Source organism: Sminthopsis crassicaudata, chromosome 2, assembly GCF_048593235.1.
Source record: "Sminthopsis crassicaudata isolate SCR6 chromosome 2, ASM4859323v1, whole genome shotgun sequence".
NCBI classification, from domain to species: domain Eukaryota; kingdom Metazoa; phylum Chordata; class Mammalia; order Dasyuromorphia; family Dasyuridae; genus Sminthopsis; species Sminthopsis crassicaudata.
Window position 1 is genome coordinate 9,609,418 of NC_133618.1, and position 13,689 is coordinate 9,623,106.

Consider the following 13,689-nt stretch of genomic DNA (forward strand, 5'->3'; position numbering starts at 1 on the left):
CCCTTGGTGTAGCACTGCAGGTAAGGATGTAACGGGGATCCTGTTACAGTTATCTAATTTTCAGGTTTGCTCCAAGTATCTGAGAAATTGTAGAATCAAAAATAGGAGTTTGTTTGCTCAGTTTTCATGTTACATAGGGGGATTCTGAAGCCCAAGGTGGAGCATCACATTTCCAAATTCACAGTTGGGGCAGTGAAAAATAATGGCTTTGGAATCACAGAATTTTGAGTTCATATTCAGATTTGTGCCTTAACACCAGTGGGAATTTGGAGAGATCTCTACATGTCTCTTGACTTTAGTTTCCTCATCTGTAAAGTGAAATGTTTAGGCTAGATGGCTATCAAGGTTTCTTTCAGCTCTTAAATTCTATGATGCTGCTAACATCTTAAGAGACTTCTATTTTTTTTATTAAGATATGCCAGAATAAAATCCTTAATTGCTTATTAGAAATTTTAATCATTTAATTCTAATAAGTACCTTTCTGATTCTATGGCTGCCACTGATCACATAAAACTGGACTGGTCCTGAGAGATCTTTTAGTTCGATTGAGACCATAGATCTCAAATGATTTGAAAAGCAGTGGGAAGATGCTGTTTCCAGATGTTTTCACAGCAAATCTATGGTCATCAAATTCCAAACACTCCAAATTCCTTTCTTCAGATTAAGCCATTTTCTTTAAAAGCATAAGTATGGGGCAGTTAGATGGCACAGGGGATGTAGCACCAGCTCTGGAGTCAGAAGGACCCAAGTTAAAAGCCAACCTCAGACACTTAACACTTCATAGCTATCTGAATCTGGGCAAGTAACTTAATCTCAATTGCCTTACAAGTTGTAAGATTTATTCCAAAAGCTCTCAGAAAAAAAATCCAAAGATAGAAATCTAGTATACTGCTTTGTTGCTTGGGAAAATCGCTGATCACTTTGCCCCAGTTTCTTCATCTGCAAAAACAGGATAATTGGATTCTAATACTTTTTATAACTCGTCTATGATCGTGTGATATCCTGATAACTTGGGAGTGTAAGGATGTGGTTCCCGCAAAACAAAATGGGCAGGCACAGCACAACAGGAGATTGAGTGCCCCAGGAAGTAATCTCTGTGGTTATTAGGACTGCCCTGCAGGTGGGATCTTGGCCATACTGAGATAGCTTCTTAATGGGTGACTCACTCGATGATTGGCTGTGTGTGTGACCTCACAGGACCTATATAAGCGCACTGCAGACAGCAGTCGCTCTCTTTAACTTGGTGCTCTTTAACCTGGCTCCCTAGCCTGGGTGGCCAAGCCAAGATGGGTAGCCAAAAGAGGTAAGGATTTTGGTAGTGAACACATGGGTCTTCTGACCAGGTGTTCACTAGGGAACCAACGAGTCGGGGCATCAAGTCAGGTATTATGTGAGTAGGTATAATAAAGGCTTTTAAGATTACACATGGCTCTTCTTGAGCGTGCTACCAGTTATTAAGCTATAGAGTCAAGAGATCGTGGCCAGAGATCTTTGAAGGCCTCAGAGGAGGCAAGCCGGGTAGAGTTGACACTGCAAAGGTCAGTGGTCAAAGGTACTCTGTTGGGCCTAGGACAGACTAGTAATTGTAACTGCCAGGAGTGCATGTTACATGGGAATACTGAGTGGACCCTAAAGGATCTTGTCATTCTGGAAGATAATTGAATGACATCCTTAGTGTGAAAGACTCAACATCTATTTCAAAAGTGATTGAAATTAGTCAAGAACAAGCTTTCATAGAATTCTCAAATTTCTGGAATGGTACCTTAATGACCATCTGATACAATTTATACCTTATGAGAAATTATCTGCAACGTGTCTGACAAGTAGGCAAAGTTTTTCTTGAAGCCCTTCAATGAAGGGATGCTTACGTCGTCCCAAGAAAGCCAATTGCATATAGCAGAGCTCAATATTAAAAGTCATAAAATAGGAAAAAAGCAAGAAACAGAAAAGAACTTTAATCAAAGAATGCTACTGTCATGACAAAAGACCACCAAAACAACTCAGAAGAGGACAAAATGCCCACATGGGAAATCTCAAAGGATGATAGGAATTGGTCTCAAAGAGGCTTCTTGGAAGTTTGCATAAAGGATTTTAAAAGGCGAATAAGAAATTGGGAAAAGGAGAGGAGAGTCAACTTGGAAAAGTAAAGACAAAAATTGACTAAAGAAAACAATTTTTAAAAATACAATTGGCCAAATGCAAAAAAAAAAAAAAAATCACTGAAAACATCTTGAAAAATAGAGATTTAAATCTAACTGAAGAAAAACAAAAAAAAATTAGAGAACTGGGCAAATGGAAGCTGACTGAGACATTAAGAATCAAAACTAAAAATAAAAAAGAAAATGTAATATTTCACTGGAAAAATGGCTGACCTGAAAAATAGATTCAGAAGAGACAATTGAAAAAAACTTGACCTACCTGAAGGCTATGACCAAAAAGAGTTTGGATAGTATTCTCTGAGAGATCATCAAGGAAAACTGCTCTGATATACTAGAACCAGAGAGCAAAATAGTCAATTGAAAGAAAAAAGAAAACTCCCAAGACACTAAAATTCTGCAAGCTGCCAGAAAAGAAAATTCATATATCAAGAAGTCAAGATTACCAGCATCTGGCAGCTTCTACAATGATCATTAATTCCATATTCCAGAAGGCAAGGGATCTAAGATTACAACAAAGAATGAACTATCCAGCAAGACTCCCCATCTTTTAGGGGAAAGAGTCCCTTCAAAGAAGGGACTTTTAATCAATTTCTATTTTAAATAAAGACCAGAACTCAAAAGAAAACTTGATCTTTGAACACGTCTCAAGTATAAAAAGGTAAACTGGAAAGGAAAAAAAAATCACATTTAAAGGTTAAATTTTTTACATTCCTAGATGGGAAAATGATACTTAAATCTTGAGAGCTATATCTTTTATTAGGACTGTTAGAGAACAGTTATAGACACAGGGTGAATATAAATTTACTCTGATGAGACATTTGAGAAAGACATTAAGGGGATGGGAAAAAGATTGTGCTGGAAGAGGAGGTAAAATTGATTAAATTAGATTTCACAAAGTGGCACAAAACAGAGGGAAAGGGAGAGTATTGTCTGAAGTTTTAATCTCACCAGTTTAGAATCAAAGTGGGAATAACAAGTCGGGTATAGAAATTTTTCTTATTCTATGAGGAAGTAGGAGAAAAAAGGAGAAATGAAGGGGCTGGATAGAAGGGAGGGCAGAAATGGGAGAAAGGGGGTAAGAAAAAAGAGGAGCAGTGATAGTAGGTTAAGGCCAGGGTAAGTCAAATCACTAAGGAGGGACAGTGTGGAAAGAATAATGGGGGAAAAATAGGATGGAGGGAAAGACCATTACTGGTAATGTGAATGAGATGAACTCTCCCATGAAAGGGAAGGGTGTAGCAGAGTGGATTAAACTTACAAATGTTTTTATAAGAAACATCTGAAAGTACACAATCTTACAATGTTTTTATAAGAAATATATCTGAAAAAGTGCAGGAACAGCATCCAAATTCTTAAAATAGTTAAGACAGTTATAGGAATAGACAGCAAAACTGTACTAATGGGGCACCTCAAGCTCTAAATCAAAAATGATAATTTATGATCTCTGGAGAAAATCGAGGAGGTATATATCCTTTGCTCAGCAGTACATAGCAGTTACACAAAAACTGATTATGTATTAAGGCATAAAAACTCACATAAATGCAGAAAAGCAATAGAAAATGCTTCCTTTTCAGATCATGATGCAATAAAAACATTCAATAAAGGATCAGGGACAATTTCAAGAGAATGATAGCAAGACAACATACCAAAACCTATGGGTAGCAGCCAAAGGAGTTCTTGGAGAGAAAATTCTGTTTCTCTAGAATAGATTGGGCATGCAAACTAGAAAACACTCCAATTAGAAATTCTGAAAATCAAAAGTGATAAAAATTGTGAGAAAACTAATAAAACTTAAGAACTGGTTTTTGGAAAAATGGACAAAAGCCTTTGGTTAATTTGATTAGAAAAAGGAAAAACCAAATTATCAGCATCAAAAATGAAAAGGGTGAACTTCACGATTGAAGAGGAAATTAAATCTAGGAGCTAGTTTGCCCAAACATATTCACAAAAATATAAAGCAGAAATTACATAACCCCATTTTAGAAAAATTAACAAGGCAGCCATGATCTTTCCCTAAGAAAAAATGTTAAAGGACAATTGTAATAAAACTATTTGAAATGGGCAAAGGAGTCCTGCCATAACTTGTATAGTATAACATAGCAAGATTAATAGCAAGATAATATACTATGGCCAAGTGATACCAGGAACGCAGGGCTGGTTCAATATAAAAACTATTAGCATAATTGACCATATCAAAACTAAAAGAAATTGGATTCATTCCCAATAAGATCGGGATAATGCCCATTACAATTGCTCAACATAATAGAAATGTTGGCTTGAGCAATAAAAAGGAAGTGGATAAACTTTGCAGATATACTTACAAAATCTTAAGAGAATCACCCCCAAAATCTTGAAACAGCTTTAGCAAAGTTGCAGGATATAAAATCTGCAAAAATCATTTCTATAATAAGCCCAGTAGCAAGAGAAATTTCATTTAAAATTGTAGACAAGAGGGGGCAGTTAGGTGGGCAGTGGATAGAGCACCAGCCCTGAATTCAGGAGGACCCAAGTTCAAATCTGGTCTCAGACACACTTCCTAGCTGTGTGACCCTGGGCAAGTCACTTAACCCCAGCCTCAGAAAAATTAAAATTGTAGACAATATTTTGGTGTCTTTTAACTGCCAAAAACCTAGGAACTATATAAGTAAAATTACAAAACAAGGCAGATCTAAACTATTGGAACAAATAGAGATTGCCTATGGGTAGGCTGAGCTAGTGACATTTCTACCTAAATTAGCTGACTTGTTCAGTGTCATACTAAATTGCCAAAAAATAGAGCTAGAAAAAAAATTGATCTGGAAGAAAAGGTCAAATTAAGGGAAATGAAAAGTCAGTATTTCAGAGTTGTCTTAATTTGAATTTCTCTGATCAATAGTGATTTGGATCACCTTTTCATATGATTACAAATAGTTTCAATTTCTTCATCTGAAAATTATCTTTTCATATCCTTTGACCATTTATCAATTGGAGAATGGCTTGATTTCTTATAAATTTGAGTCAGTTATATATTTTAGAAATGAGGCCTTTATAAGAACCTTTTTATGTAAAAATGTTTTCCCCGTTTATTGCTTCCCTTCTAATCTTGCCTGCATTAGTTTTTTAATCCAAAAACTTTTTAACTTAATATCAAAATTATCTATTTTGTGATCAATAATCTCTAGTTCTTATTTGGTCACAAATTCCTTCCTCCTCCACAGACCTGAGGTAAACCTTTGTTCTTTTAATTTGCTTATATCATTGGGTCTAGATCATGAACTCATTTTGACCTTATCTTGGTATATGGTGTTAAGTGTGGTTCAGTGCCTAGTTTCTGTCATACTAGTGTCCAATTTTCCCAGCAGTTTTTTGTCAAATATTGAATTCTTATCCCAAAAGTTGGAGTCTTTGGGTTTGTCAAACACTAGATTGCTATTATTGTCATTGACTATTTTCTATGAATCTAACTTATTCCATTGATCAACTGCTCTATTTCTTAGCCAGTACCAAATGGTTTTGTTAACTGCTGCTTTAAAATAGTTTTAGATCTGGTACAGCTAAGCCAGTTCCCTTCAATTTCTTGACCTTTTGTTCTTCCAGATGAATTTTTTTTTTCTAGGTCAGCAAAACAATTTCTTGGGGGGCAGCTAGGTAGCACAGTGGATAGAGCACCAGCCCTGAATTCAGGAGGACCCGAGTTCAAATCTGGTCTCAGACACTTCCTAGCTATGTGACCTTGGGCAAGTCATTTAACCCCAGCCTGGGGGGGTGTAAAAAAATTATTGGGAGTTTGGTACAGCCCTAAATAAATAAAAAGTAGTTTAGATAGTATTTTTATTATATTTGTTTGACCTATCCAAAAGCACTTGATATTTTTCCAAATGTTTAGATCTGACTTTTGTGTGGAAAGTGTCCAACTAACATTTTAAATATATTTTTATTTTCAAAATATATGTGAAGATAGTTTTCAACATTCACCCTTGCAAAAACTTGTGTTGTAAATTTTTTCCCTATCTTCCTTTCCACCCTTTCCCCTAAGATAGCAGGTGATCCAATGTATTTTAAACATGTACAATTCTTCTATACATATTTTCACATTTATTATGGTGCACAACAATCAGAATAAAGAGGAAAAATGAGAAAAAAGCAAACAATAAGATGAAAATACTATGCTCTGATCCACATTCAGTCCCCATAGCCGCCTTTTTGAATGCAGAGGGCTCTCTCCATCACAAGTCTACTGGAATTAGTCTGAATCACTTCATTGTTGAAAAGAGCCATGTCCATCATCAGATAATCTTGTTGCTATGTGCAATGTTCTCTTGGTTCTACTCACTTCTCTTAGCAAGAGTTCATGTAAGTCTCCCCAGACCTCTCTGAAATCAAAGGCAAGTGGTCTTTTCCCCTTTATGATCTTTTTGAATCCCAATAAACTTTGGATGGACAATGCCATACCCATCCAGAGAACTATGGAGACTGTGTAAATCAATATGTGTTTTGTTCATTTTTTTTCCTGTTATGTTTTTCCTTTTGTTCTGATTTTCTCTTCCAAAATAATTCAAAAAGATATAAAAAATGTACATATATAAAAATTTTTTACATGTAACCCAGGAAAATAAAAAATTACAAAAAGACCTTCAATGAGAGGAAACTTGCCTCTTCCCAAGGAAGCCATTACATTTTTGGATCATTCTATTTTTCCTTAATACACAACCTAAACTTTCCTTTTTACAACTTTGTTGTATTCCACTTAGTTCTGTCTATTTGAGACCTAATAGAGCTAATAGAATAGCTCTTCTTGGGCAACTAGATGACAGAGTGGAGAGTCTTTTCCCTGGAGTCAGGAAGATCTTAGCTAAAATCTGACTTCAGATATTGTGTGATCCTGGGCAAGTCACTTAAACCCTATTTGCCTCAGTTTCCTCACCAGTAGACATGCAAACCACTCCAATATCTTTGCCAAAAAAACCCCAAAACAACCAAACCCAAACGGGGTCATGAAGAATCAGACACAACTAAACAAATCATTCTACAGCCCTTCAAGTACTTGAATATAGCTATCAATCTCCCCACTGAGATTTCCCCGCCCCTTCTTCTCTAGGTTAAACATTCAGTTTCTTCAAAGAATTCCTATCAATGTCCTACACTCCTCTGGTGGTGGTTCTCTGAACTCATCAATCTTCATCTTTTTCTTTTTTAAGTGATGTCCAAACTGAATTAGACTCTCTGGCTGTGTGGGATCAGCTCTACCTCTTCCAGAAACAGCTTCTCTTAATACCTTAACATCCCATTCATATTTTTTGACTTTTGACTACTCATACTGACTTTAAAGTTCACTAAAAAGCCAAAAGTTTTTTTCTTTTTTAACTACACTTTTATTTGTGAACAAATAAGAAAATAGAACCCTCATCACAAATATACAGAGTCCCAAAAAACACATTCTCACATTGATCATGACTGTAAGTTTTAAGTTACTATTTTTCTGGCAAGAAGGGGGTAGCATGTATTATCTTCAATCATCTGGTTTATCATTAAAACTGATTTTGTTTCTCAAAATCTTGCAAAGTTATTTTCCTTAAAACTATTATAGAAGATAACTAAGTGGGACAGTAGATAGAATACTGGATAGAAAGTCAGGAGCATCTGAGCACAAATCTTGCTTCAGACATAAGTGACCCTGAGTAGATAACCATAATTATCTTGCAACTCCCCCCATGCTACTTTAATTGCAGAAAATTTTTTAGTTCTATTCTTTGCTCTGCCTCGTTTTCCCTAGTTCTGGTTATTTTGGAAGTGACCATTTTATAATTTTTATTATATATCCATTTAACTCGTATATTTATAATTTTTATAGCCATTTTGCAAATAGCTGGTACCACTTTAAATTTCTACTTTTGCTACTGTATTTTATGCATATTGGTCCTTAAACTGTTGGAGGTAAAGGCCCAATAGATGGGTCAAAGGGTACCATGCTTTGATAACTTTCTGAGCAAAGTTCCAAATTGATTTCCACAATGTCTAGGGGAATCTACAGCTTCAGCAGTGCCTTAATTTTTCAGTATCCTTTGACATTAGTCATTTTTCTCTTTTATCATATTTGCAAATCTGATGGTTAAGACTTAGAAATCACCTCTCTTTTGAAACAAAATAGTGAATAGAGATATTGGCTTGGAGTTAGGAAGATTTAGTGACAAATCTCAGTTCAGGCATATACCCACTGTAGGATTCTGAGAAAGACTTTTAATTTCTCTGATTCCATTAACTCTTCTTCAAAATGACAAGCTTGGATGTGATACTCTTTCTAGCTCTACATTGATGATCCTTGGATGTTTAATCATGTACTTATGAAGTGTAATCCATCTTCGGTGGGACAGTCTTTCAAATACTAACTCCCCCTAATCTTTTCCAAACAAACTGACAGTTTTATCATTTCAGCAATCTTATATTTGTGAAGCCTAATCCTGTTTAAACATGACAACCCTTCAAATATATGACTATAATGAGCCCCCTGACAATCTCAGCTGGGTTTTCAATCTCCAAGACTTGGAGGTTTAGGCTTTGAGTAACCCAGAGTTAAAAGAGAAACAATCATAAAAGAGAGGGTGGAGACTGCGGATTTTAAAGTTTTCCAGAGAGGAGTTGGGGATAGAATGGAGCTCTGAGGAATTATGGGAAATATTACTGAGCCCTACTTTTGCTTTGCTTACAGGGGAATCTGGATAATGTCACGGAGACCACATCTTTCTCTCTGGTGGGGGTGCTCAGCCACTGAGTCTAAACAGAGGGTCTAGGAGGAGCTGGCTCAGCGACTTCCCATGAAGCCTTACCTCAGTTGAGGGGGAGGGGGAGCTGGGAAGTGGAAAACAATCCAGAGGCAGACTTTCTCATATAAAGATTTATTCCTGGAAAGGCAGGAATCTAGGAACTCCAAGAGGAAGGAAAGATAGATCAAATGAGAAGGAGAACAGGTTCAGGTGAAACTTAAGAGGGCAGTTGTGAATTTTGACCAACTGACATTTTCAGTTGAGATTTTCTGTCATCCACTTCTTAACCTCTTGGGATTCTCTGTCTGCTTCTTTCTGTACATGCCATTCCATTTCTTCCTCCTGCTCCTCCTCTTTCTCCTCCTCTCCCCCTTCCCCCCTTCCCTCTCCCCCTCCCTCTTCCCCTTCCTCTCCTTCCCCCTCTTCCTCTCCCTCTCCTTTTCTTATGTTGGAGAGAATGTGGGAAAACTAGGACACTAATGCATTGTTGGTGGATTTGTGAACTGATCCAACCATTCTGTGGAATAGGTTGAATCTATTCCCAAAGGGCAATCAAACTGGGTATACCTTTTGATCCATCAGTGTCTCTACTGAATCTATATCCCAAAGAGATGACTTAAAAAAGGGAAAAGGACCCACATGTGCAAAAAAGTAGCAGTTCTTTTTGTAGTGGCAAGTAACTGGAAAGTGAGAGAATGCCCCTTAGTTGGAGAATAGATAAATAAGTCAAATTGCTCTCCAGAAATTGGTATTAATATCCAAAATATATAGACACCACAAATATATACACACACATATCTGGATAGATATATGCATATGTGTGTGCATAACCAGAAGCCATTCCACAATATATAAACAAAAGATGTGAACTGATTTATCAAAAGAATTGCAAATAATTAACAACCACAAAGAAAAATGCTTCAAATCACCAAGAAATACAAATGATGAAAACCCTAAAGTTTCAGCCACCCAACTAATCGACAGTGATGACAAAATACGGAAATAATCCATTTTGTATGAAATATGGGAAGATAGACACTAGGCCATACATGGGGGGTTGGTTATAATTCAGTGAAATTGTTTTGGAAATCAATTTGGAACTATGCAAAATGCCTGTATCCATGCCTCTTTGCTGCAGAGATTCCATTTGGGGGTATATACCCCAAGTAGTCATAAGAAAGCATACAAATATATTTATAGGAACACTTTTGGGGGGGCTTAACAAATTATGTATTGTGAATAGAATGGAATATCTGTGTGGAATAATAGCACCAATACAGATCTTAAAAATCCTGGAGTACTTAGCCAATAAACTATGCTAGAACTGGAGTATTAATGAAGCCAGACCATCACACATAATAACAAGTCTATAACATTTAGCTTGAGAATTAGAGAACAATCTTTATAATTACAATATATATATATATGTATGTATATAATTATAATTATATATAAATTATAAATTTATAATTATAATGCCACATACTCAATATCTCTAAAATATTGAATAAAATACCTTCCCAAATATAGAGACCTAGCAGAAAGTATCAAGTCATATGTAATCCTACTGAATCACATATTAATTTTGTTTTCCTGTCTGCTAATGAAGTTGTCCTTAGGATGCTTTGAGTGATTTTGCAGAGAAGGAGCTGACAGCTTAATCCTGTTGTTCAATTATATGGTTTTCAAAGTTATGTGGTTTAGCCATGCAATAGGCTAGAGAACACTAAATACAAAAGTAATAGTAGTAGCCTAACAACTAGGTGGCGAATCAGGTAAGACTCCTCTTCATGAGTTCAAATCCAGCCTCAAACATTTATTAGATTTGTGACTAAGGGCAAGTCATTGTTTGCGTCAGTTTCCTCATCTGTAAAATGAGCTGGAGAAAGAAATGACAAATAACTTTAGTATTTTTGCCAAGAAAAGCCCAAATGGGATCATGGAAAGTCAGAGTGAAATTTTTAAAAGCATATTGTCTCAGGACTGTTATCTGAACTTCAATCAAGATGAAATAAGTGGTTTTCAATATCAGTTTTTAATACTTGATTATTATATCTGACTTCATTGCAATTTAGGACCTTAATCATTTTAAATGCCAGTAGCCCTTTTAGAACCTAGAAAGAGGGAGAGAGGAGAGAAAGGGAAGTGGAGACCAAGGGGAGTCAGGAAGTCTGAGTTTTTATTGACTTATCCACCTGCCCTAGATGGACCCCCAGGTTCAGGACTGTCAGGAAAGGACTGAGGCTATCTTCCTGAGAGCTTTTTTGTTTTCTTTAGAGGTCAATTACTTCCCATCTCTGGAGGTTGTGAACATTAAGAGGTGGCTGGAGTGATGGGTCTGAGTGGAGTCCCAAAGATAAAAGACCGATTACCTCCAGAGAGCCTGCTTGTTGAAATCTCTTACAAGGATAAGAAGTTGTCGGGAAAGGATATCCATACAAAAAGAACAGATTTCAGTGGGAAGGAGATTACAGGGATGGAAAATTGACAGGAGGATTTTGGGGGAGGGTGCTGCAAGGTAATCTTAACAGGTCTGTCAGGAAAGTGAGTTTTTCTCTCCTCTGCTCTTTCTTTCCCTTCCCCCCTCCCAAGCCCCATTCCCTTCCTTCTCTCTCATTCCTTCTGAACAAAAATGGGTCAGGTCATACTGAAACTTGGAGAGGGCTCGTAGGCATTTTTCAGATGAGCAAGTAGTTCATGAGCATTAGCAAAGCACTTACCCAACTTCCACTTTAGTGCAAGATTATTCTTTTCTTTGAAAAAAATTTGCTTAATACTGAATTTATAAAACTCAATAAAAGAGGTATTTCTAAATAAATAGTAAAACAAGAAAATGGATTGTATAAAAGCCATGAATTTTGGTTGTAATGATAATTGGGAAAAAGAAAATGATACTGTAGACCTTTTCTAGCATACAACCAAAGGTGAGAAACATCCAGCAGGGCTGAGAAACTTTGGAAGAACAGATCTTACAAAGAAAGGAGTAATGAGAAAGAATGATAAAAAAGATTAAAGTCATCTTTTAAAGCATAGATTCAATGTGTAAATTCCAAGGCAAATCTTGTCATTACAAAGTTCAGCAAGTTTTACACGAGCTAAATGAACAATGTTATTCTAAATGGAAGTTTTATTGATATCTTTTTTTTTTTCCAAATTCTTCTGTTCACTTAAAAGCCAAAAAAGATTCCTTTAAACAGAAATGTAGGTAAGCAAAACAAAGGAACATCTTGGCCATGTCTGATCACATGGGCTTCATTCATCACCTGGAGCTGAAGGGAGGCCTTCTTCATTGTAATGAGAACCAAGACTGGTCAGTGTTGATCAGAGTTGCCCTTCGATGTTCATGTTTGCATCATTCTAATCATATATTTTGCTTTCCCGGTTCTGCTCATGTCACTCTGCTTCAGTCCATTTAAGTCTTTCCAATTTCCTTTGGATTATTGATGCTTCTTTCTAGTGCAATAATATTACACCATCTACCACATTAAAAAACAAATAGTTGGGTACTTGCTTTGCTTTCAGATTTTTGCAACTATCCCCACAATTGCTGCTATAAATAAAGCTCTTTATATATAGGGCCTTTTCCTGTCTTTGATCACTTTGAGGGTAAAGGTCTAGTACTGATATCTTAGGGTCAAAGGATATGGGATTTTTTAAAATTATATATATAATTCCCAAGTGTTTTTCCAGAAGAGTTGCATCAATTCACAAATCCACTAACATCTCATTAATATAGTGAAATCCCTTTCAATGACAAGGAAAAAGGAGCTCAGAGAGGTAAGGAACCTTTCTAAGGTCACTGAGTAAAAGCTCAAGTTGGTGGTACAGTAGACAAAACATTAGTCTTTGGAATCAGAGTTCATGAGTTGAAATCCACCTTAGATACTGGCATATCACCCATTTGCCTCGATTTCCTCATCTGTAAAGTGAATTGGAGAAGGAAATGACAAACCACTTCAGTATATTTGCTAAATGGGGTCACACAGAGTCCAATATAACAAAAGAATAGAAGCAAAACTATACAAACACAGGAGCACAACTCTTTTAACCATTAAGACACTTCCTGAGGTAGCTGGATTTTTAAAAAAAACTATTTTAATTTTCTCCAGATTTTTGAGTTCATCAATATATGGAACTCCTGGTGGGGAAAGTTCATCCACCAAAACCAATCATTGAACAACAAATGGGAAAAAAAACACCAGGACTGGATTTTCCTCACAATTACCAAAAGAACATTTCCCAACTGAGCCCTGAACACACACACACACACACACACACACACACACACACACACACACACACAGAGTTTTGTTTGCATGTGTGTGTGTGTGTTTATATTTGATTTCATCTCTTTCAGTCTAAACATCTCTCAGCATCTTGATCTCAGGGAATTGTCTGGGGAACCCTAGTCATGCCAGGAAGTCTGTGTTTATTTATCAGTCACCAGATGACACATATTACTTCACCTATGTCTTAGTATGAAAATTAGACTCTTTTTTGTGGACTGAAAGAAACGTTAAAAGTTTGGGATAAAAATAGGAGAGAAGGGATTAAATAAAACGACTCCAGAGGCTGCGTTATCTTTGCCTTTGCCTTCAGATCTGGGGACTGAGAATTCATCCATTTCAATCTGAATTTCTAGCCCTCCCTCCTTTAAAATTCTTATTTATAAGTGGTAGGTTGAGGGGGGGGAGGAAGTGAAAGCTTTTAATGGTTTCCACACAAATATGTGTATAGATTTCTCTTAAAACAATGAAAAAACAAAAACAAACAAAAAAACCCTCCCTCCT